Source organism: Panthera uncia, chromosome D1, assembly GCF_023721935.1.
Source record: "Panthera uncia isolate 11264 chromosome D1, Puncia_PCG_1.0, whole genome shotgun sequence".
In the NCBI taxonomy this organism is placed as follows: Eukaryota; Metazoa; Chordata; class Mammalia; order Carnivora; family Felidae; genus Panthera; species Panthera uncia.
Genome location: NC_064808.1, coordinates 43,438,845 through 43,461,154, shown reverse-complemented (window position 1 = coordinate 43,461,154; position 22,310 = coordinate 43,438,845). Strand labels below are relative to the sequence as shown.

At 39.9% G+C, this 22,310-nt stretch overlaps 1 protein-coding gene across 4 annotated transcripts in view; it reads left to right on the top strand.

Moving 5' to 3' along the window:
- The first annotated feature begins 7,915 nt into the window (after positions 1 to 7,915).
- FAR1 (fatty acyl-CoA reductase 1) overlaps positions 7,916 to 22,310 on the top strand; it is a 75,228-nt gene continuing 60,833 nt past the window's right edge. For 2 of the 4 annotated variants that reach the window (XM_049649688.1, XM_049649679.1), the window contains exon 1: positions 7,916 to 8,156. The gene's annotated coding sequence lies outside the window, so the exon portion shown is untranslated. The other 2 variants (XM_049649698.1, XM_049649708.1) reach the window with 2 other exon arrangements.

Here is a 22,310-nt window from a genome sequence, read left to right as displayed (position 1 = left end):
TGACATTACAGTCCAAGCCTTGATAGTGTAATCAATGTTTCCAATCATGTTCTATTATATTGAACCTATGAAAACAACTATATCATCATGAATAAGAATATTTATGAAGAGCCTCTAAATTTTGGAGGGATCAGAGAGAAAAAGATAAATATTTTAAGTTTTGTTCACAAAGGCATAGACTATCAAATTGAGATAAGTTACAGATAGCTTCAGAAAAAGAGAGAAAAAGGTTTTCTTAAATCTGGAAGACAAAATATTAAAGGTCCAACAATGCTTTAAATAAGAAGTCATAAAACTGTAATCATCATCATCAGTTCATTCATGTACTTTCTTTTTTTTTTTTCAAATAAGCTCTATGCCCAAAGTGGGGCTTGAACTCCTATCCCTGAGATCAAGACCTGCATGGTTTACCAACTGAGCCTGCCAGGAGCCCCCATCTATTTACTTTCTGTTTGCTTGATCTTGGGTTAGCAGTTTTATGAACCAATCAGTTTCTCCATTAGAATTCTAGAAATTCTGGAGCCCAGATGGCTCATTGGTTTAAGTGTCTGTCTCCTGATTTCAGCTCAGGTCATGATCCCAGGGCTGTGGGATCAAGCCCTGCATTAGGCTCTGTGCCAAACATTGAGCCTGCTGAAGATTCTCCCTCTCTCTCTTCCTCTCTCCCCTTCTCTGCCCCTCTCACTTGCCCTCTCTCTCTCTCTCTCTCTCTCTCTCTCTCTAAAATAAAAAAAAATTAAAAAAATTTTTAAAAAGAATTCTAGAAATTCATATCCCCTTTAGTGATATAATCTTAGAGTTATCAGAAACCTGTATTTTAGAGTACTTGTCAGCGTCCTTTCCATGATCTCTTTAGAGATGAAGCAGTTTTGCTTGTAGTTGACTATAAGTGTTCTCAGAGAACAATCAAGAGTAAAGCAATAATGATTTATGAATGACAAAAGACTTAAAAATAGCCATGGTTAAAGATCTGCTGAGAGTTCACTATTAAAAAATGATACAATTAACAAAGAACATTTGGTTATTTCTGTGACATGCAATGTTTTCAAGTAATAATTAGAATTATGACTGATTATACAGACAGTAAGGACACTCACAGATTCCTAGGAATTTTGTACAATTTTTGAAATATTGGTAACATACACAAATAAGATCTAAAGAAAGTTAATTATCACTTGTATTTGACAATGTTTCTCATACAATTAACATCTCAAAAAAGCTGATTAGTTTAATCTCATTTCATAAGGGTAGACAACAAATCTTTGAGATCACCTAGGGACCCTTATAGAAATTCCAAAGTTGGTTCCAGGTCAAAAGACTTCATTTTGAATTTGATTTGGGGAAATTTGTCAAAAACACTTAAACGTTTAAAATACTCCATTAAGGGGGCGCCTAGGTGGCTTGGTCGGTTAAGCATTGGACTTCATTCAGCTCAGGTCATGATCTCACGGTCCGTGAGTTCGAGCCCCGCGTCGGGCTCTGTGCTGACAGCTCAGAGCCTGGATCCTGTTTCAGATTCTGTGTCTCCCTCTCTTTCTGCCCCCTCCCCTGTTCATGCTCTGTCTCTCTCTGTTTCAAAAACAAATAAACGTTAAAAAAAAGTAGTTAAAAAAAAATACTCCATTAAGTAGTATCCCAGGGACAAAATGCTTAGCTATTGATCTAATTAAAGTGGCAATTAAAAGATTTTAAAGGTAAATATAGAAAGTCATATAATTGTTAAAAAAACAAACAAACCCTCAGCTCCTTTCGTATCGAAGACTCAGTTTTCCTAAGTAATCAGATCTGACAAAGACAACGTGAAGTACAGGAAATTATTCCGCTAAGTCATAAAATCTTTATTTCCTTGGCAGATAACACAAAAGAAAAACCTTTTATAATCTCTTATTAAAAGCAGACCAATAATCTAAGAAACTGTCATTTTAATGGGGAGAAAATTAAATTCATTTTCTATATTATTGAGGTCATTTTACAAAACTCTTATATTTGATCCATTTAATTTTGGCTAGCTTTGACCTTGTAACATAAAATTTGTTTTCCACAAAACTGCAATTTTCTACATCCATTTAGATTTTGTCTTATTCCTTTTCTCTTTCTTATTCTGGAACACTTAGTCATTTTACTTTAGACAAACTACTCCTTTTTTTTTCCAAAAACACATCCTACATTCATCATACACTCTTTATTTAAAAACACATCCCATTCTCCTCCTATACTTTGTACACAAAGGTTTTTTTCCCTTTGTTATTATTTTTAGTAGTTTTATTTTCATATATAGATTATGAATTTTAACCATTAGTAACCTTTATTTTCCAGTGAAAATCAGGAAGCAAGTAATTGTGAACTATTATATATTAACATCCTGCAATAGGTTAGTAAACTTGTGACTACATAATTATACTTACAAATTATAATTATAAAAATTTATAATTTTTAGAGACTTATGCTTTTTCATAGTACAATTTTTTAAGGTGGTAAAAGATATGTTTACTATCTTAAATATCTTTTTTCTCTCTATAAAAATTAAGAAGCCAAAAGTGTAAAAACTTTTGTTCAGCAATTAATGTTTTAGTATATTTCCTTATTTGAAAATGATCTAGATATTCAATGAATATCCACAATTTAACTTAATATAACTTCAAGGTTTCAAGTTTCCAAAAAGATTTTGGAAACTACTTTTAAGTAGACACAATACTTTGCTTACTGAAACAAAGGTAGCATAATCTTAAGTTATTCTTCTGTAGATAAATCAGCCAAATAAGAAAAAAAAATCATAGAAGGAAAGAACTTAAAAGTGAAAACATATGGCTCTCTCCAAGTTTTATTTTGTACTGCTGTGTTTGACATACATAAAGAATTTATTTTTATTGTACATCTTATTTTTAAACTGAATTTATAATTTTACAATCTTAAACATCTAGTAGAGATAAACTCATTGGATTAGTAAACCCAAGTAGAAAAAGTTGTATGTCTTCATTTATGTTTAATGTTTACAACTCTGAAGACATGATTGTTTTTATTAAACCAACTAGCTTTTATTTACCAAAAATTGTTCTAGATCTTGTGAACTTGAAAAACACTTGGGTTAGTTTCTGTATTTCTGAGTTTTGGGTATACTTAATTTATACAAGTGCTTTTTTTTTTTACCTGACTAAATAGAGCTCTTTTACAGAGTAATTTTGGCAATATCATATGAAGGTAGAAAAATATCATATTACATAACATATATACCTAGACACAGACCTGCAAAAAGAGATCTTAGAGTTTTCATTTTAAATCTCAGCCATAAGTTAGGTATAAACTCAGAAACATAAAACTTACTAACTTATATGAGAGTTATCTTTGCCTTGTTAATTTTTTAATTTGCTCTTCCTATCAGTATCAAGAGGGCGTTTATTTAGGGATGAGAGCTCTGTGAAAAACCTTTTTAAAAAAGATAAAAGTCTAAATATTCAAGAGTATACTGTCTTTTTATTTAAAAAAAATTTTTTTTAACGTTTTATTTATTTTTGAGACAGGGAGAGACAGAGCATTAACAGGGGAGGGTCAGAGAGAGGGAGACACAGAATCTGAAACAGGCTCCAGGCTCTGAGCTGTCAGCACAGAGCCCGACGCGGGGCTCGAACTCACGGACCGAGAGATCATGACCTGAGCCGAAGCCGGCCGCTTAACCGACTGAGCCACCCAGGCACCCCTATACTGTCTTTTTAAAATGAAGTATAATTGACATACAACGTTGTGTTATATTAGTTTCAGAGGTATTTTGATTTAACAATTCTATACATTACTCAGTGCTCACCAACAGTGTAGATACCATCTATCACTATACACTATTACAATATTCCCTATGCTGTATTTTTCATCTCCATGCCTTATTATATAACTGGAAGTTTCTACCTCTTAATCCCTTTTGCCACTCCTACCCCTATCTCCCCTCTGGTAACCACCAGTTTGTTCTCTGTATTGAAGGGTCTGTTCATTTGTTTTGTTTTCTAGATTCCACATATAAGTGAAATCACATGGTACTGTCTTTCTCTGTTTGACTTAATTCAGAAAATATACCTATTTGAATCAAAAAACAGTATTCCTCTTTATGGTTTAAAATCAGTAGGCCTGGGGTGCCTGAGTGGCTCAATAGCTTAAGCATCTGACTTCAGCTCAGGTCATGATCTCATGGTGCATGAGTTCAGGCCCAGTATCAGGCTCTGTGCTGACAGCTCAGAGCCTGGAGCCTGCTTTGGATTCTACGTCTCCCTCTCTCTCTGCCCCTCCCCCACTTGCGTTGTCTCTCTCAAAAATAAACATTAAAAAAATTTTTTTTAAATCAATAAGCCTTTTATCCCTTAACCATAGACATAAGAGGAGTCCCCAAGGAGTGCAAAAGATGCAGCCCTCCCCAAATCCAGTAAGTTCATTCCCAGAGTCAGCTTAAGAACGCAGACTTTCATTGTCACAGGCTTAAGGTAAGAACAGTGTTTATGAACCTGATGTCTCTTGTTATCTGTGGGAAGATGAGATGCTTCCAACTATAGACCAGCTAATTTGTGTATTGGGTGGATGACATTAGGATGAGAGTTTCCTAACACTAATGAAGGTGAGGCAACAAGCCCCCTCATGGACAGGGACCTCTCATTAAGACAACCTTCCTTAGGAGCTGGTAATGTTGGACAAAGAGAATGCTGCTTGTCATGTTGTATCTTGGGTTGCCAGCCTGTTTGTCTGGTTACCTGACTCAAGCCAACACTTGTACCTTCCGGCTGGTGGAGAACTAAAGCCAAACTCTGAAGACAGAACAAGATGAAAGGAATATCCCATCTTACGATTTTTCCCCCTTATGATAAATACCCCAAAAGACAGACAAGGAAAACAAAGACTAGCAACCTATGGATAATACCAATGGGTGGGGCGCCTGGGTGGCTCGGTCGGTTAAGTGTCCGACTTCGGCTCAGGTCATGATCTCTCGGTCCGTGAGTTCGAGCCCCGCGTCGGGCTCTGTGCTGACAGCTCAGAGCCTGGAGCCTGTTTCAGATTCTGTGTGTCTCCCTCTCTCTCTGACCCTCCCCCATTCATGCTCTGTCTCTCTCTGTCTCAAAAATAAATAAACGTTAAAAAAAAAATTAAAAAAACAATACCAATGGGTAACCAGGACCAAACTTACAAGAGTCACAATTCAAAGAACTAATTTTTATAAATGTCTTTATCCTGTCAATCTTCCTTCCTTCCTTCCTTTCTCTTTCTTTTTTTTTTCTTTCTTTCTTTCTTTTTAAGTAATCTCCATATCCAACATGGGGCTTGAACTCACAACCCTGGGATTAAGAGTTGGATGTGCTACTGACTGAGCCAGCCAGGCACCCCTGCCAATCTATATTTAGAGAGAAAAAAAGATGCTTTTATTATTCTTGTTTTGGCTGGGCCTATAGGCAGAGATCTGAGATACTGGTATGTGTAGCATATGTGTTTCTGGGTTTATTCTTACATGTTTTCTCAGTAATACATGGTATTTCTCTTTAGGTTGTAAACTATTTTTTAATAGGTTTAAATTATTTTTGTTTGGTGTAATTTACCTTTGTTTACAGAACGGTGTTTCTATAGCAAGGATCAAAAGCACATACAGTATTTTATATTTGAATAAAATTACAAGGCAGTTGATTCCAATATATATGGCAGCCCAATTCTCAGGCCTCTTGTTGAAAGATGGGGAAAGCATTTGAATGAATGATTACTTTCTTTGGTATTACTATATTTTATAGGTTAGACTCTAGGCAAAATCCTTCATCACCTTTTGTGGAGACTATTACTCACTCTTTGTAGATATATGAATTCTTTGGATCCATTTAAGAATGATGGTGCACTGAGGGACACTGGCCAATCCAACAACATGCCCTCCCGGTGAGTTTGTACCATGTTGGAGAGTGAACCATTGTTTTAATTTTAAGTCCTCCTTCAGAAAGCCCATCTTGGGGGGCCTGTGGTGGGGAGTGTCTCTGCTGGAGGTGCATGTTACATACACAATGACTTTAATCAAATGAGATGCCTTGATGCTCTCAAACCTAGTTATTTTTGAATTTCATAATGTACTCATTCAGCAATTACTTAATTTCTTCATGTGTTTTCCTCAGAACTAAGTAATAGTTTGTATCTATCTATCTATTGAAAAAAATCAAGATGTTTGCACAGAAACTAAAAAATCTGCAATGAAAGTATTCTCCAGAAATAGTGTCTGAATTGCACATGCCGATAAATCTCAGCAGTGGTGGACTTAGTTCTTCTGAGAATATGCCCCTCAATTCCCTAGGCTGGGCTCGATCCTCTATATATATTCCCTCACCCTGAATTATATAGGAATGATCCATTTGAGGTCTTCCTCTTATACCCTATGCTCTATGGAAAAATACTGTCTTACCTGACTTTACATGCCTAGTTCGGGGGCAGGTACTTTAAACCAAGGCATTTATCTGAATTGAACCGCTTAATGACTCAAGTAGTAAATATGAATCATGTAATCTGTTTTGCTGCCGGTGCGTGCTCTTTCACAAGCTAGAATTTGGCCCACAGGTCTTATGTTTGTTCTGGAAAGGTGGTTATTGACCCATTTGTAACAAGTGTTTCACCTTGGCCCGGCGATTTCACAATTCTGCTTCTGGACTGGGTTCTAGGCACACACTATCTGGCGTCACCTATGGGAATGCCTCATCCCTGAGGGCAAGCGGCTTTGTTGGCTTTGTGGTCCTGGGCCCTCCTGCAGGAATGACTGTATCTGGCCCGCTGGGCTGGTCGGTGAGCTCCTCCAGGGCAGAAGCCATGATATGTCAATGAAAATTTCCTGGGTTCGGAGCTCTGGTCGGCCACAAAGTAGGCAGCTAGGTAAATTATTGCAGTTTCCAACTAGGTGAGGCAGAATGGGTGCTTTGGGGCCACTAACGGGGCCAGGCACTGAAACAAGCCCTACACCCTCAAAGAAAAATCACTCGGAACCATCTTCGCGCATCCTGAAGTATCAACCCTTGCGCGCTAAGTCTCTGTGCCCAGAGCTTTCACTCATTTAAAATTCTCAACAATCCTTTTCTTTTTCCTCCTCTGATTTGCAGTTTTTGAACGATGGCTGGCTAAATCCTAGTGAGACTGTTGATACCGCGGGAGTCTCACCGTCATGGGAATGTTATTACAGTTATTCTCACAATCCTTTTATTTTTTTTTTATAAAAGAGGGATTATACAATATTCTATATTAAAGTGTCGTGAGTGCACTAACCTGAACTGTACGGCTGGGTACATTTTTACATACGGATACCACCCAGATCGAGAGACAGAACGTTTCCAGCTCCCCGTAGGTTCCCTTGTGGCCCTGCCATCCCCCTGAGGTAACCGTTATTCAACTTCTCTCACCAGCGGGAAGTTTTGCACTGCGGCCTGATTTGGTCCACGGGGCTGGACGAGGCGCACGCTCTGCTCGCTCCCTACAAAGCATCGCGCCGAGGTTCCGGGAGTCCACCACCGAGCGACAACTCCCCGCTCACAGACCCCGCGTAGGCGGTGCGGGAGCACGCCACAATGGCCGCCCGCGCTCTCCCGCACGGGCCTCGCCGCTTCTCCCACCCTTCCAGCGGGTACCTCTCCCGCGCCACCGCCAGCCGGGTGTGGCCCTGGGCGCGACCCGCCGGAACGCTAGCGGCCAGAGAGGCGCTCCTGAGCCCGGGATGTGGGGCGCGCGCCCATTGGCTGAACTTTCCTGCTTGGGCCGGCCGGCGGCAAGAGCCCGCCTCCCGGCCCTCTTTCGGCGCTCCCATTGGCCGTTCGCGTCCCACCCGCGCCCGCTCCCGCCCCCAGCCCGCCCAGATGGAAACGGGGTTGAGGGGGTGGGAGGGCGAGGCGAGGAGGGGGGGTCGAGGTATCCTCCCGGTAAGGGGGCGCGAGAGACAAGACAGGCCAATCCAGACAAGACGTGGAAAAGAGGCTCCGCGCCAGCCAGTCACATCGCGAGGTCCGGGTCGGGGAGGCTGACGCGAGTGCGGGCCGCAGCCAATGGGCGTGCCACTACCCGTCCGCTCTTCAGCAGCCGGTCGGGGGTGGTGGAGGAGCGAGTGAGGAGAGCGCGACGGCGGCGGAGACATCGCTGGACGGCCAGGGGGAAAGCGAGGCCCGAGCCTCTGAGTCTAGGTGAGAGACAGCGACGCCGGGCGGGAGAGGCGGGCTGCGGGCCCCTCCTCGCCTGGCCCGGGCCGCGGTTGCGGGAGCCGGGGCGGCAGGCCGCCGGAGGCGACACCCGCCGCCCCGCCCCGCCCCCGCCCCCACCCTGGGCCGCCCGCAGCCGGGGGCGCCCGCCTGTCTCTGCCCGGATGGTCTGAGCGCTGCTGGGACGGGGCCGCCGCCTTCCAGACTGCCGGGCTGGCGAGCGGGGACGCAGGGAGGGGCCTGGTTTGCAGCCGCCGAGCCTTGGGGGCTCAGTCTGGTGTGGGGAGGCCGCATAGAAGTGGCGAGGGTGGGGGGGGGGCGGGTAGTTAACGGAGGAGCGGGCTCTTGTGCTCCAGGGGGGCAAAAGAGGCCTGTGATTGAAGGATTTTCTGGTCCGACGAGGAAGAAAGTGATGGGGAAAGGGTGATGCTCAGAAAAGGGTGCCCGGGGAGAAGGTGCGGAACCGGGGAAAGTGACTGGCCTTTTGGAAGTAGGCATTGATAGAGGATGGGGGGAAATCAGCTGGGAGTGAAGGGAGGTAGGGTTTGTTTGTTTCTGTTTTTGTTTTTTGGAAGGTTAAGATCTCTGGACAGACCGGGACACGTGGGTTTGGAGTAAGAGGCACCTACTCCAACCGGAAGGCCCCTGAGAAAAAGGTTTTAGGTGAGGTGTGGATGGAGGCTGTTTGACTAGAAGGCGTTAGGTGGCCAGTTAGGAGAAAGTATACAAGGAGCAGATGAGGTAGGCTTATTATGATAGCTAAAAGGTGTGGATCTTTTATGACTAAGTGAGCAAGAATAACTGCTTTTTGGGAGAGACTGGAGAGTGTCTCAGGTAGGAGTTAGTCAAGCCAGGTTTATAGGTTCATTCACTACTCATCGTGGGCCAAGCACTCAGACTTAACTCTCACTACTACTGACGCTGATTGTGCCCCCCACCCCCACCATCCCGGGACAGTTCATCTGATTGTTTTGCCACAGCAGCACACAAACTCACCCTCTCAAAAGTAAAGGCACAAATATTGTTTGCTTTCGATTGGATGGCAGTGTGGAATCGTTTAATTTCATGTTTAAAAAAAATTAGACCATGTTGGTTTAAAGCATGAAGATACTTTCAGAAAATCTGACCTGTAGGGGAATTTAACTGTCTTGTTGAGCGCATGTAATACAGCATAAAAATGATGCAAGATCTCTTACAGTAACACAGTGACAATTAACACATAAGTACAATTCTGTTACTGTAGGATCAACCAGTTCCACGCAGTAGAATTTGATTACGCATCATGCTTGTTGGGGAGGTTTTTAGCCTTGGGAAGAGTTTTGTACCTAAGTAGGTTCAACGTTTTTTTTCACTTAGAGGAAAGAAACACATGGTATGTGTGTGTCACCTCTGCTACCTTTCTGTTTGATGCCTTTGGGAATTTTTATTTGTGGGATGTGGGCAGAGGTTGGGGGCAGAGAAGAGGTAGAAGAAAAGAAAGCGGCCCACTGCCACATTTCCAGAAAATTTAAACGGCCTCGAGGAGGTGATAAGCACTGAGATGTAGTTTCTGCTTGAGGATAGGTCAGAGGTTTGTGAACAGTTTAGCACTTCTTGACAGACGAGAAGTCCCGAGGACGGAAGCCAAAGAGGGCATATGTTCTATACGATAGTTCCTTCTTAGCCAGCTCAACAAAGCATCATAGCTAATGGACCGTTCTTTAGGAAGTAGAAATAATTTTGTGGAAGAAATTTCTTGGTATTGCTATTCACTGATCACATTTTACCCTTAGGATGACAGAATACCTAAGTGCTGAGGTGCTGAGGTGACTCGGGGCAAAGAAGTAATCTGAGTGGTATGGAGTTAATCAGGGAAGGTTTCCAGGAAGGGGTGAGTTTTGAGACACCTTTTGAAGAGTTTGGATATGGGTTATTGGAAGACTTGAGGATGACATTCAAGAAGTTTGGACAAGCTGTAAGCAACTGTGGATGAGAATGACACATAAAAAATGGATTTTAAGGAGGATGGAACATTTGAATGAAGATTTAAGTGTGGAGATCAATTAAGTCTGTGGTTGTAGCTTAGTTTTATAAATAATGGTTCTGTATGGTGGTTAGGAGAGAAGAATTAGAATAGTTGACGATGGGGGTGCCTGGGTGGCTGAGTCCGTTAAGCTCCTGACTCTCGATTTCGGCTCAGGTCATGATCCCAGGGCAGTGGGATCTAGCCCCGCATCAGGCTCCATGCTGAGTGTGGAGCCTGCTTGGGATTCTCTCTCCCTCTCTCTCTCTCTCTCTCTCTCTCTCTCTCACTCTCACTCACTCCTTCCCTCCCCCGCCTCCCTCTGTCCCCCTCCCCTGCTCGCTCACTCTCTCCAAAAAAACTAAAAAAAAAAAAAAAAAAAAAAAAAAAAAAAAAAAAAAAATAGTTGATGATGGATTGGAGGGGGGGGGGGGGGGAAAGAGGATGAAAATACTTTTTGATTTTTGTGGTAAGAGAATATGTTGAAAATAAGTTGGGTTATTGAGAAGTAGATTTGGTGTTCAACCAAAAAATAATCAGGAACATTTTTGAGTCCTATACTAGATTATGTTGATAATAATAGCAAAATTTAGTGGGTGCTACTTTGTGCCAGACGCTGTTTTGAGCTTTCCGAGTATCATCTTCCTTTGATTATCCCTGTTCTTTAGATGAGGGAACTGAGATTCAGAGAGATTTAATTTGCCTGATGCCACACAGCTAATAAGTGGCAGGTCAGTATTGACAAAGTTAATCAGTAAATTTTAACTGAGCGTATGTTTCATGCCAGGCACTGTGTTAACTGTTGGAGGTTCACAGTTGACAAGCAAATCTAAAGGTCAGGCCTGGGCCATTTTATTTTATTAAAAACAATTTTTTTTTTTTAACATTTATTTAGTTTTGAAAGACAGAGACAGACAGAGTGTGATTGGGGAAGGGGCAGAGAGAGGGAGACACAGAATTTGAAGCAGGCTCTAGGCTCCAAGCTGTCAGCACAGAGCCTGATGCGGGGTTCGAACTCACTGACGGCAAGATCATGACCTGTGCTGAAGTCAGCTGCTTAACCGACTGAGCCACCCAGGCACCCCTGGCCTGAGCCATTTTAAAATAAATTGTCAGGAATTAATAGAAGAGAGACAGTGAAGGGAGAGAAGAAGAGGAGTTGGAGAGACTTTTGTAGATACTGAAGAATATACTGTTTTGGAAAACTTAGGATAGAAATAGAGAAAGTAGTCAACAACAACATGTGTAGCTGAGAGACTCTGACGAACCATTGAGTTAAGTCAGGAAAAAAGTTATGTGAATTTAGTCTCAAAAACCAGAATGGAGATACTAAGGTATAAGCTGGTAGTTACTCATATTTAGTGGCAAGTTACTCATATTTAGTGGCTCTGTACAAACTTAAAATATGGTGTACAGATTCATAGGAAAGATGTTGGTATGTTCCTTTCTAATATTTTAATCTTTGGCTGGTAAGATCATGGGTGGCTTAAAAATGCTCATATTCTTTGTATTTTAAGTATATTAAGTAAATGGGCATTACTTAATATATGGGGGAAAAGTCATTCTACTGAAATGAGCTAATAGGAAATATGTGGGTGAGCTAGTCTGAACTATGTTTCGGATAGAGGAAAAGATGGCCTTATTTCAGTGTATACTGCTGCATGTGAGATACTTTGGTAGATACTTTCCTGTCTTGGAAGTGACTAGACACATCCTGAAACTGTACGTACTGAAAGATGGCATTTGTTTAATCTGAGGGATCAGGTTACTAAATCACCTTGAGGCTTGGAGATATGGTCTTGGCTCTTCTGAACTCTGAATGTTGTTCTTTTAGGGTTTAATACATGAATTTAAGGTTAAACAAAGCAAACCACTCACTTGAGTGAATCATTTCAACTGTGTCTTTTGGACTTTACACCCTTTCCTCTTCGCACACATTGGTTCTGTAGTTCCTCTCTTCTAGTGGGGTTGTAATGGGCTTAGAGTTTCAGTTCAGTAAGACAATATGAAAGTGCTGAATTTACATGTAACCAATTTAACTTAAAATTTGCCATTGTTTTCTGTTCCCAATTTAAAGAAGAAAAGAGATGAATTTCAAGACAATAAAATAAGCTTTTCTTATCAAATAATTATTTAAAAGCAAACTAGTAGGATTTGCCCCAGGATCAGTACAGGTTTATTCCGATCTCTGCAATGGAGATGGAAGAATCTTATAAGTCAAGAAGAACAGGGTCTAGTTTTTAGTTTAATTTGGCCCATAGGGATCATGGGAGGAAATATAATATTTCATCTGGGTATTGTACTGTTCCTTTACATAAATTATTACCTTTAGCTCTCATACAGTTCTCCAAAGTGGATAGCCTGTTACAGATGAGACAATGAGGCTCAGAGAAGTTAGTAAGTAACTTTCCAAAGGTTGGAGAGCTAGGAGGAGAGCTGAGATTCAAACCTTGCTTTGTGAAACTCCAAATCTCATGCATGTAAGATCAAGGGCAAGAAATACTTATTTATATTAATAACTACAATTGAAAAAAATGCCACATAGCCTTAGGTGTTCAGTAACTGTTATGTTAGAAGATGGGACTGTTGCTCTGTGTGTTTGTCCTGTGACACTGGCTCTTAAATGATGGTGATTATTGTGTGTCTTTTAAGGGTGCATTATATTACTTTGAGAGGTGTATGTTTTCATATTTTAGTAGTTTTTTGAAATGAAGGTGTAATTTACAGAGTTTATTTTAAAATGTTTATATGGGGCGCCTGGGTGGCTCAGTCGGTTCAGTGTCCAACTTTGGCTCAGGTCATGATGTCAACAGTTTGAGTTTGATATTTTTGATATCCATGTCAGGCTGTGTGCTCAGAGCCTGGATCCTGCTCCGGATTCTGTGGCTCCCTCTCCCTCTGCCTCTCCGCCACTTGTGCTCTGTCTCTCTCTGTCTCAAAAACAAATAAACGTTAAAAAAAATTAAAAAATAAAATGTTTTGGGGCGCCTGGGTGGCTCAGTCAGTTAAGCGTCTGACTTCAGCTCAGGTCACGATCTCGCGGTCCGTGAGTTCGAGCCCTGCGTCTGGCTCTGGGCTGATGGCTCAGAGCCTCGAGCTTGCTTCCGATTCTGTGTCTCCCTCTCTCTCTGCCCCTCCCCCGTTCATGCTGTGTCTCTCTCTGTCTCAAAAATAAATAAACGTTAAAAAAAAATTAAAAAAAAATAAATAAAATGTTTATGCAATGGATACTATCTTTTTTTTTTTTTAATTTGACGATCTAATTGTCTCTGTTAAATGGTTCATGGGACGCCTGGGTGGCTCAGTTGGTTAAGCATCTGACACTTGATTTTGGCTCAGGTCATGATCTCATGGTTTGTTAGTTTGAGCCCCACATAGGGCTCTGCACTGACAGCACGGAGCCTGTTTGGGATTCTCTGTCTTCTTCTCTCTGCCCCTCCTTCTCTCTCTCTCTCTCTCTCTCTCTCTCTCTCTCAGATTAATAAGCATTTAAAAACAAAACAAACCAAAAAAAACAGAAAAATGATTCATGAATTGGACAGCACTCCATCTAATAAGTAGAGAGGGACTCCCAATGGCTACTGTGTCTTAAAGTCAAATGTGTGTCTCAGAATTAAGGAAGAGTGGTATATGCATGTAGTCTGCATGTATATTGCCTTAGCAGTTTGCTGTGTACAATTTCTTCTCATTTCCTTCCTCTACTTAGCTTATAACCTTTTTTCTTTTTAGTATGATGTAATATATAGAACTCAAGTATATATTAATAATAAAATAGTCATTCTTTTTAGCTAATGAATATTATAGAAGAAAGTTCTTTGATGTGGAAAATTAAAATTGTACTGTGAATCAGCAGATCTGAGTTTTAATTTTGGTTTTGCTAGCAACTTGATGTGTAACTTGAGGCAAGTCATTTCCCCTCTCTGAGCTTTAATTTCCTCATCTGTAAAATGGAGTGGGGAAGGGAACCTTTAGACTTGTCCAGCCTGAACAAACTGTATGCCCTCTGTTTAATTAAAAATGTGGGTGCCTTAGATCTCTTTTTAAAAACTATAGTAGCTTTTTACTATTTTTTCTTTCACTTCATCCCTTTGCATTCTCTCCTTGCCCTTTTTTCCCATGGATCCTTGAGAGTACTATTAGCTTCTCAATGTATTAGAGAGGATGTGTTATTTTTGATATCCTACATTTACTAAGACAGGATATTTGAGAAAGTAGTAGGTACTTAGTAAATAGTTAAAAGTGAATATATGTTTTGTCTGAGTTTAATCAAAGAATTATTTAAATAAAGTATCGCACAAAAGCTGTTAAAGTTTCATTGAAAGTTCTGTGTAAATAATGAAATGTGTTTTGAAGTAAGTTTATCTACTCTCCACTGGGCAGATGTACAAAGATGAAAACTATTGGACGTGTCTTTGTCAAGTGCTGTGTTCTAGTAGAAGAAGGAATCTCCTTTAAACTTTGTATTACGGAAAGTTGCCAACATAAAATGCACATCACCAATTTTAAAAATTATAAACCGATTTTTATTTTGAAGCAAATCCCTACACAACATTTTTACCAGTTATTACTAAACAGCATGATGAGTGTAAAAATAGACATGCTAATCTAAGTGAAGTGGAAATTGTTTGTATAAATTGTTCATATTTTGAGACTTGTATATTATACTGTGCTGAGCAGGGGAAATTATATAAAATAATCTGTAATTCAGGAGTAATGACTGAGTATGTGTATATAAAACAGAATGTGGCAACATGATATCATATACCAAAATTGGTGATAGAGATTCTAAATGAGAGATGACATTATTTCTGAATGAAAGTAGGATTTAGACAAGGAGAAAGAATGTTAGGGGGTGAGATGAGGGTGATCACCTGGAGAAAGCATGTAGTTAGAAAAATCTAACTTTAGCTTCATAGAAAAAGTCCCATCTTTTAAAAAAAATGTTTATTTATTTTGAGAGAGAACGAGAGTGCACGCGTGTGCACGTGTGAGGGGGAGGGGCAGAGAGAGGGAGAGAGAGAGAATCCCAAGCAGGCCCTTCACTCTCAGTGCAGAGCCCAATGTGGGGCTCGATCTCACGACTGAGATCATGACCTAAGCTGAAATCAAGAGTTGGTTGCTTAATTGACTGAACCACCCAGGCGCCCCTAAATCTGTATCTCTTTATATCTTTTAGAACCCTACGGCATGTTATTGACATACTTAGATCTTAAATCAATATTTGAAAAAAGCCAATTTCTGTATTACAAACATGGACACACTTCTTTATGACTGTATCACTGTCTGTCTGGTGAATTATTTGACATGTTCCATTAAAAAGCCTTCTGAGTATCTTAGTACCTCGTGTTAATGGATCCATTTTATCTAGAATGTTTGTGTGTGTGTGGCATCAGCTTTCAAATATAAATCACTTTGAGATTGTAAATGGTGGCTTGTATGTGTGTGTTTAAATGTTAATCGTTTGACAGTTTTTAGATTACTTTGAAATACCTAGTTTATATCATTCTTGTCTTTTATGGAATTTTTGCCAGAAATGTTGGCATGACAGTCATATGAGAAATCCTTGCATTTAAGGAATTTTTACCATTATATATTATTATTTTGGAGTATTGACTTAAATACTTTGAAGTATTAACTGAGAATAAAATCTTAAAATATGTTCCATAATGCGGAGATGTTTAGCCAAAGGTCATGAACCTCTTTGAGCATCTCCTCAAATCTTTGTGCTTTAGCCTCAGAAAAATAAACAGTAATCCCCCCTTGTCCATAGTTTCGCTTTACATGGTTTCAGTTACCCATGGCCAACCTCGGTCTGGAAGCAGATGATCCTCCTTCTGACATATCAGAAAGTCAGTAGCAGCCTAATACTAAGTCACGGTGCCTACACCGTTTACCTCACTGCATCTCATCATGTAGGCATTTTATCATCTCACATCATTAGAAGTATGATAAAATATTTTGAGAGAGACCACGTTCACATAACTTTTGTTACAGTATATTGTTATAATCGTTCTATTTTATCATTATTGTCAGTCTCTTATGTGTCGAATTTATAAATGAAATTTATCATAGGAATATATGTATATATAGGAAAAACCAGTATGTGTAGGGTTTGGTGCCATCTGTAGTTTCAGGCATCCACTGGGGGTCTTGGATGTATCCCCTGCAGGTAAGGGGGGATTACTATGCTATACATGCATACTTAGTTTTTCATATAATTCTAATAAGACTCTCAGAACTCATTCAAATACCCTTACAGGTTTATGGATTCAGTTTAATAAACCATTCTCTAATGTATAGGCAAAAGCATACTGCTAAAATTCAACTCAAATTTGTTTCTGTGTGTATTGCTCACCTTTTACAAGCAAATATTTTTCATATTTGAGTGATAAAAATTGTGAAACTCATTATACATATGCCTAATTAAAAAAAAATAGATCAGTCCCCTTTTTTTTTTTTTTTTAAAGATTTTATTTTTAAGTAATCTCTTCACCCATTGTGGGGCTCAGACTCACAGCTTCGAGATCAAGGGTTGGATGCTCTACCAACTGAGCCAGCCAGGTACCCCCAAAATATACCAATTCTTAGCTGGATTCTTGGGGAAAAATAAACTATCGCCAGCATAATACATATGTTGAATGATTTTACCAAAGATTTTGGAATATGTGTTTGGTACTTCCTATAATAGCTCCTGATGAGGGAAACAAAGGCAGAGAAATGTAGCTTAAATTAAATCCCCTTACAGCTTGCAGTCCACTGATAAACACCTGAAACATGCAGAGCATGATCTTCCTCAAACAACTCATGGCTGCCTTACTTCCTTTATGTTTTTCTTTTATTAAACACTAAAAGTAACCTTGTCTTAATAGTAATTAGCCTCTTAAGATCCTGAAAGCCTTGCTTTCAAATTCCTTAGACACTTGAGCTATCCCTAAACCCCACTAACTTAAAAGTATATAATCAGTTACTCCTCACAACCCCAGTGCATATCTTTCTGCCCACGGGTCCTGTCCCTGTGCTTTCATAAAATCACCTTTTTACACCAAACACATCTCAAGAATTCTTTCTTAGCCATTTGCTCGTGAACTTCAAATTTCATCATCTGGCGCCCAGGGTGGGGCATTGAGTCTTCCCTTCTGGACTCTGAGCCTTGTTGCAAAGTTGGTGAATACTTTCTCTTTTCTTCCTTTACTCCTATTTCAGGGGCTTTTCAAGGAGTATGATCTTATTGGAACACTTTCATGTCGATTGCTCAGGCTGTAATCCTCTAGCCTGTGGAGGAGAAATTCTGCCTTTTGGCTGGAAGTTGGTACTCTGGCCGGGATGGTAATAAGACCCAGATACTTGATGCCCTCTCTTTATTTCTGTCCTTACAAAGTTGTCTGTGCTGGGAACGAGACAGCCACCTAAGTGACTAGCACGACTGCTGATCTTAAAGACTCCTGTGTGAGGTTTCCTCTTTATTGGTCTAATGTGATCCCCTCCACATCCCTGGTCTAGCTGCTTCTGGCTGAGAAACTTCTACTGGGAGCCAGCTGAAACCCAACCGGGAACTGTTTCCTAGGGAAGTTGTCTGTAAAGACTATATGTGTTGGAATGTCACTTACATCATGATGGATTTCTGTCTTTACTATTTTCTGTCACTGTCCTCTACTAACTACAGAATGGTGAAACTTTTCTAGTGTTTTCCGTTGGTTAAAAGTGGCACAGCCTTCAAGGAAACTAAGGCATGACCTTCATGGCATGCTCCTCAAGACAAGGTAAACTAAGGCACAGCCTTTTACAGCACGGCTTTCAAGGCATGGCATGGGCACAGTATTTTGGTCCATATACCAGGCACCCATTTGTAGTATAGGATGCAGTGGGGAAGCTAAGGGACGCTAGCATCCCTTTTCTAGGGCCCCTTAGTGACTGGTTGGTGATCATAACAGTTTTGTTTGAGGGACGCCACTGGTCGCTTTGACGCCAAGAACCTGTGATGTATCCTTCGTGGTATACCCCCTGGAAGTTGAGGGCGGGGATTTTTGGTAATGGACCCTCTCTACTTTTCTAGAAACATGGGATCTTCAATCCCCAGGGACTGTCCCTTGGGATGCCTTTTAACCCACTAGAATCAATTCAAATTGGAAAATTTAGGAAAGGACTGATCTTCTGTAACACTGACTAGCCTTAATGCAATCTATCGGTTAAATCTCTTCTGCAAGAAACAGGGCAAAATGGACTGAGGTATCCTATGTCCAGACTTTCATGGCCCTAAATCAGGATCCGGACCTGAGGGCCACTTGCAGAATGTGTTTGCCCAAATGTGTTTGGCCACTAACCAGGCCGATAAACTTCCTCCTGATAATTGGATGATTGTCTAAACAGGTCTCCTCTGAATGAACCCAGGTTGCTGGAGGAAACACAGGCCATCCCTAATGAAGGGGACACTGACACTCTCTCTTTCACTGTTCCTCCTTTGTCATAGACTCAGGTTACTCTAGCTGTATGTGGGGGCTCTTACTATTCATTTCTTGAGTTAATGACTATGATAATTGGAACCAATTGTCTCTTGTTAGTCTACCTCAGGAAGGAGACTTTTAAGGTATATTCCCAAGCAGCTGCCGTTGTTTCGGGGAAGTTCCCTGTCTCTGGCCTGACATGGACTGCCCATTTCCACTTGTTGGTGGGGAAAAAAAAATAATCTGCATATGCTCATTTGTCCAAGCTGACGGCTTTAGGATTGGGAGACCTCTTTCTCTCTCCATTGGCTTTTATCCACCTCCAGCATTCCTGGAGGCATCTCACTTCTTCTGCATTCCACTCCCCCTTTTCCTGTTTCTGCACAACTTTGGGTGCAACCTGCATCTTCCATGCTTCTGGCACCATTAGCCCCTCCTCCTTCCCTCGCTATCAAGGAGTGAAGAGCACTCCCTTGGACTTAATGCTGCCCACTTCAGATTTCTTCACTGGGACCCCAGGTAAAAATTGACAATGGTGAACAAAGTGATGGACTTCATGAGGGGACCCAAGTGGAACATATTTGGTATTTGAACTAATTTATTAAGCTTGTTGGTTTAATTCAGATGCACATGTCTTTAGAATTATCAGCACTAAATACAAGACTTTTTCTACCTAGGTTTACTGAAGGTCAGATAAGCTCTTGAATATCTCTGTTGCAATTTGTCAGCAAAAAGATGGCTAAAAATGATGGTTAATTTTATCTGTCTCAGGGTTTTCATGGAAAATTGTTAAGTTAGCTTTCAAGGTCTTTGGTAACCCGAAACTTTTGTTTGGATGATAAACTGGATTGAATTCATTGAACATCCAGGTCTTTAACAAATATGATAAAATGCTTAAGCATTATTAAACATAGGTTTATGTTTTTGACTTATTGCAGAGAAACTAAGGATATTTGGGTCTGTTGGAAAAGCTGCTTTGTGCTTAGTTGATTTATAAATTTGCCATCTAAAAAATTCTGGTGTCACAGTTCCCAATTAGTTACCACTTAGTTTTCACTGGAGACTGAAGTTTCTAAGACTTAAAATTCTGCTAGATGTAACTAAGACTGATGGAAATAGGAAAAGGCAACTCTGTATGTAGAAAAGTAGGAGATATGTAAGAAAAATATAAGGAATGAAAATACATTTTTGTTGAAGGTAAAATAAAGTAATTTTGTCCTAAATGAGACTGGTTGTTTGCAGAGAAAGGGCTTGGGACAAAATCTGAATGCAAAGGAAAGTTGTAGAAGGTTCGTGAAGGTAAATCTTGGGAAAGGAATTTTATGTGTGGTTAGGACAGACTAAGGTTGAAATGAATGGATTTTAAAAATACACTGGTATAAGATTAAAATTCTGCTTTTCTCTCTGTTTAAAAGACAAAGTTTTCTTGGATTGTTGATCTGCTCTTGATAAAAATAAATTTGTAAACAAAGGTCTTTTCTCTTTTGTCTGCTGGGAGAACCAAAGCTTATGTTTTGTCTTTTTCAGGTCTTTGATTACTTAAAACTTCAATGTTAAAGGAGCTAGGTTTTGCTAACAACTGTATAACTCCACGTATTTGCCTTTAGAATCTCTTATTGCCACCGTGGTTAAATAAGTAAGATTTGTGATGATCTGTAATCCTATTTAGGATGTGCTTTATAACTTTTTAAGGTTTTAACAAACTTTCCAGGGTTTTAAATTGTAAATGAAATCTTTTTGACCAATTGGATGTTTTTATTTGGTACGTTACTTTGGAAAGCCCTGTCAAACATGATGGTAAGCCTTTGGTTGTATTGCTTGGTAAATGCTATAACTGCTCAAATATATCCATAAAATTCTCAAAGTTTTAATATGTTTCGGCATAGGGTCATCACTTGATATTCCAGTTGTGGAAGTGTTATGTGTCACAGAAATAACGGAGTTTCCTTGTCAGTTGCATCATACTGAACTCTCCTATCAGATTGTTAACCATGTCCATTTTTGAGTCTTTTGTCATTTATAGTTATTGTTCTGATGCTCTTACAAAACGTGTTTCATCTTCAAGGATGTTTATAAAAAGGAATTTTAGGACAAATACATGTATTTGACATCTTTAAGATCATAAAACAAATGGGTAAAAATTTACAGAACTAAAAAGTTGCATTCAAATTGAGCAAGAATTGGTAACATGGGACTAAATAAACGGAGGGAGATTATAGTTTTGTGACTCTTGTTGGAAATATTGTTGGTTCTCTAATGTTTGCCCTTCCAGATTAAGTAAACTTTCTCTTAAGATATCTATGATATACAGAAAACTGATAAAGTATTCATTTGTAAACAAACTAAAGCATTTAACTTTTCTCCCTACCTCAACCCTCTGAAATTCAAAAACTCTCAGTAAGTATTCTTTCTTTCATGGCAATTACAGTTGTTTGCATAAGTTCAATAAGAATCTGTTCTCCTTGTAACAGGTCACCATTGGAAATACTGGTTATTTTACCAAGTCTTTGACTGGAATGTCATATTTGAGAGCAACATACATACACTCAAATATGACCAAACAGTTTTAAGGAACTAAGGTTGACTTTATGAAGCACGAAGCCAGTAAAGCCCCTTGGAAATGTTGGCCTGATACCTTGCTTACAGAGTTCCCAGCAGCCTTGTTAGGTGAGTAAAGATGTCACTTCCTGGCAGGTGCAGCCACCTCAGGATACTTTGGGACCTCTTAGAAGGAATTTGCCCAAATGCAGGCATGTCTGATGGCAAGTACTTGGCATGGCTTCTGGCCTAGAGAGGCTACTGAAAGTTCAATCTAGAGAGAGATTCCTTATAAAAAGTTCCAGCAAAGCTAAATTTGAAAGATCTATATGACCAATCTCTGTTCTTGCTGAGCTTATGTAAATAATTAGGCCTAGTTTGTTAAAACTGGACTTGTTCTACAAATGAATTAGTCTTGATTTGGCTATCACTAGGAATGAAGGTTGTTAGAAAAAATTATGTTTCATGGCAATGCTCCTTAAGACAAGGTAAACTTTATGGATGTTAAATTCGAGTTCTGATTGTCTTTAAATGTTTGCTGTTTTCCTGGACTAGGCAACTTGAGGTAAACTTCAAAGGAATTGTCACAAAACTCAAGTATAGACAATCTTTTTGCCTGTTGCTCTATGGGCCATTCAGAGGGATCACCACAAACATTTGAGTTACAAACCAGCAAAACCCATCTGATTCCCACCGCCTATTCTCACTCCATCTGAGGGTGCTTCAGGCCTGACATCTAAGAATCTTTTCCCTGGCAGCCCTCGAGACTCAGACACTCGGTTTTATAATTTTGCTCTAACCATTAACCTGTATTTTTTTTCTTGTTTCTCTTAGAGTGCCTCCAATTGTTTACTAAACAAAACAGAGTCTGTATGTTGGTTCATACCACCTATTACGCAATCAAAGCCTTAAATGGCTCAAAATAACATTATTAAACACTAAAATAACTCAAATGCATTAAACAGTTCTACAAAATAAAAAAATGGCATTAGCTGTTTTAACTGCTGCACAAAGTGGAACTTGCACTCTCATAAAAACAGAATGCTGTGTATACTTTCCAGATACCACAAAAATATTTCTGAATATCCAACTGACAGATACTCAAATTGGCGCTTTAAATGATCCCTCTCTTTCCTTTAATAATTGTTTAAACTCCTG